This window comes from Schistosoma mansoni, chromosome 5 (assembly GCF_000237925.1).
Source record: "Schistosoma mansoni strain Puerto Rico chromosome 5, complete genome".
Taxonomy (NCBI): domain Eukaryota; kingdom Metazoa; phylum Platyhelminthes; class Trematoda; order Strigeidida; family Schistosomatidae; genus Schistosoma; species Schistosoma mansoni.
In genome coordinates, this window is record NC_031499.1 from 4,639,076 (window position 1) to 4,643,127 (window position 4,052).

Consider the following 4,052-nt stretch of genomic DNA (forward strand, 5'->3'; position numbering starts at 1 on the left):
TATAGTGACTAATTGGGGTATTCATTTAAAAGATATTTCTCATTGCATATCGTCATTTCTGTAAACCCATACATAACCATAAATTATAGTCAATATTAGTTAACTTTTAAACTGTGACTTCTCTTTGTTCCTTCACTTTGTATAAAGCTAGTTTTAATCAAATGTTCGAAACAGATATAATCCCTGAATATATTCCCCCCACCCATAAAATTATCAGGGGAGAATAATTACCGCCTGTTTGACTACTAATAACTTAAAGTAACAAGTGGCAAATATCTTCATCTGTTCAATAATCATAATTTCTATATATTTCTTTATTTGTTTATGGTAAATAAAGTCTCTTTTGTAGTGGGTAATGGTGAGATGTAAAGGGGGTATGTTTACTCTACTGTTTATGATATTTACAAGCATAATTTATTACACACTACATATGGCCATATGTTTGTAATCTGAGATTAATAATAATAATACTCTAGATGCCTAGAGTTCAAAGCTTTATCTTACCGACTAACAAATAATAATTACTGTGTTATTGTTGAACTATTTATCTTGCTTACAGATTTTATGTATTAACTTCAATAATTTAGTAGATATATTTCTTAAGACATACTACTTATTAGTACCATAAATAAGTAGTGATGAAAAGAGTATAGTTGTGCAAGAAGTCAACCTACTTATTTATTTACTTTACTTAATTTCGCCTGTTACTATCGATGGAGCGTAGGTCGCCGACCAGCATTCCCCAACCCACTCTGTCCTGGGCCATCCTTTCTAGTTCTATCCAACTTTTGTTCATTCTTCTCATGTCTGTCTCCATTTCTCGGCGTAATGTGTTCTTTGGTCTTCCTCTTCTCCTTTGGCCTTCAGGATTCTATGTGAGGGTTTGTATTGTTACGCAGTTGGATGACTTAAGTCAGCCTACTTACTTATCATAAATATGCCTGCATTATAAATATATTGCTAAATTTATTACATTCTGTTTTCTATAGCAATCGGCCCAGAGAGTTGTATTATTGTATGTAGAATCGAAATGATGGCCTTTCTAGATGAACCGATTCATTGATTTGTATTATTGTCAATTTTATTTAATTTATGGTTATAGATTGAATGTGTTGTGCCATTGGATTCAGTTGAAAAGTAGGTCTTCTCGACTTATATTTCATGATAGTTGTCACTTGTCACCATTAAATAAGTGCAATTTTGAAGGAACTGATACTTTCACTGTGACTCGAACATGAATCAATCAATTTCATTTACTGAGGTGTTACCATTGAACTATTCTATCGACAACTGACTTCATGTAAGGCTATACAAACCTGATTTTGGTATCTACTCAGTGATTAATCAATGTATAGATCAACTTTCATTCAGTATTATAGATTTATTTACGATTCCACTATCTACCTATTTGACTTCAAAAGTCAGAGAATTTCAACGTCATTTTAGAAAGGTGTCACTTAATAACCAGTTAGTAAAGCAATATTTTCTAAAATCAAGCTGAGATAAGAAGGAAACATTGTTAGAAATAAGACGTCTTGCATTTGAATTGAACAATGAACTCTTTAAAAATGGCTGATAGAAACCACATAGTTCAAGAAAGTGCAAAAATAAGGGCCGCATCTAAATAGTTATGTTATTGTAATTGATAATTGACATATTTGTATTGTGATGTCAACAAGAGCTCAATAATTCAATTCAGTAAAAGTGCCGAAAACGAAGGACACAATGTTATATGTTTTATACATGAATATGAAAGAAGAAGTTACTTTAGTCATTAATAAGGTGAAAACTGTTGTTTGGTAAGTAAACATATCACGGTTGAACTATTTAAAAAAACACTTACAAATACCTCGTATAATTGGTGATTATATCTGCTCTTGAGTGGACTGATAAATAGTCAAATTAATAATGACGTTCGAATCACAGACTTCTGCAAATCATAATTGGTTAGAATAATAGGTTACTATTACTAAATCTATAGACTTTCAGAGTTGGTCGTATATGCTGAGTCGATCGATTGAGCAATATTGAGGTTAGATGTAAGGTACTAGGTAAGAATGGTAAATCGGTTGGTGATGTGATGGATATTTATCATCTGAGATGTGTGATGTAAGTAGATATGATGTTGGTAGGAAGATAGAGGGGTCAAACTAAGATGTGGTATCAGACTATTAGGTTACTGACTTGTTGACTGATAAGTGTAGACTACCTAGTTAAAGTCCTCGAGATTATCGTAAACTATTTTGGGATATGCAAGATGATATATCTTAGAATCAGCTAAATGGCATAGATGCATTCATACTTTTGTTAACCTAGATTCTGAGATTTCAAATTATCATACAGTTTTTATTTTTGACCTTGTTTTTATTCTGGAATCAGGTATGGCTAGCGGTGGAATCCAGGACGGGCGTTACGTCCTATTTGTGACTCGTCAGCTGGATGTACCTGCATCCCAGAGTTGATGTTCACTCTGGGACTCGAACCCAGTACCGCTCGCTACAAACGCCGTCGCGTTATCCACTTAGCTGCCGAGCCCTCGAATCATGTGTCTATATCTAACATTTTTTGCTACTTTTGATATCAGGACTCTGGAAACATGCCAGGGATATATTTACAAAATTGCTAACTATTCAATCAGCATATAATACACAACATATAGCTCCGTACAATTCCTCAGAAAGTTTTTATTGAACAGTGATTGAATGAAATATTTTCGATCTTTTCTCAGTTTCTGAAGTCTTTTACCATGATTTCTAGAAAACAACCAACATCAATTTTATAGGTTAATGTGTCTCATCTGAGGGCAAATAAGCTACCTGTTTATAGATATTATTAGTATTGTACTGAGTGAGAACACGGATGGGGACAAAAGCACAAAATTACAAAATATCTCAGTAAAATATGAGAAACATATAGTAAATAATTAATTTGCAAATTATTAATCAATCGACTCAATTTTGACCGTTCCTTCTGTAAATATCAGTTCATCATCTTCGATTATTATTGTTCATGCATTTTCACACTAATTGCGTTTCGTTCCCGTTCTTTCCTTATCGATCTTCTATTGAAATACTTTCAATGCTCGATCATTGTAATATATTACATATATGGACATAAGTAACCCACACCACAGTATCTTTACAATGCCTTTATTTGTAATTTTCATATAAAGGTTTTCTAAACCATCAGTAATAGCCTATCTGTAGAGAATAATAAGATCACGTAAATGTGTCCGGTTTTTTTTTCAGGAATAACAAGAAATCATGATTGGAGTTTTCGTCATAAAGATACCGTCATACGGTTTTGCTTTATCATGACAAACCCTTCATTATATTAATTTGGATAAATGAAACATAATGTACAACTCTGTCTTTACAAAATTCAACAATCGATATATGTATACCTCAGTGTGTGTGTGTATGTGTGTGTGAGTGTTTATTTAAAGGATATCATTGTCTGCTCATTTGTTTCCAACAATTAAGACAATAACTGTCAAACTATTTATTAGTAACAATCCATGTTCTATACAAATTTGGAAAACTTTTAAAATATTTATTATTTAGTTATAGTAACCAAGCTAAATATTGAATAAGAAAATTTGAAAAAGAAACAATAGCAAAGAAGAAGAAGAAGGAGGAGGAGACGAAATGACAGTTTCATGAAAATCTGATACGAGATGAAATATTCATGAAAGTAGAATTGGTCGTAAATAGGAATGTTTCCATGATATTCTCTTTAGACAATATTCATGATATTAAATAGGAAGAATATATGTTTGTAAAATCTCAGTGAATGAATTTGAAGTAAATCCAATGTTTCGCCTGCACAATCTGGTCCAAGCTTTTTCAAGGAATTATAGTCAAACATCAGAAATTATCGAATATAAATAGGTAGTACATTGTTCTTCTGTTCATTGTACACGGAATAGGTCTTACACATTAATACGTATATCTAGTTTAGACACTTTTAACGCTGATTGGATGACCTATTCAGTATACAATGAGCCGAAGAACCATGTACTGCCTATTTATATTCGATAATTTCTGATGTTT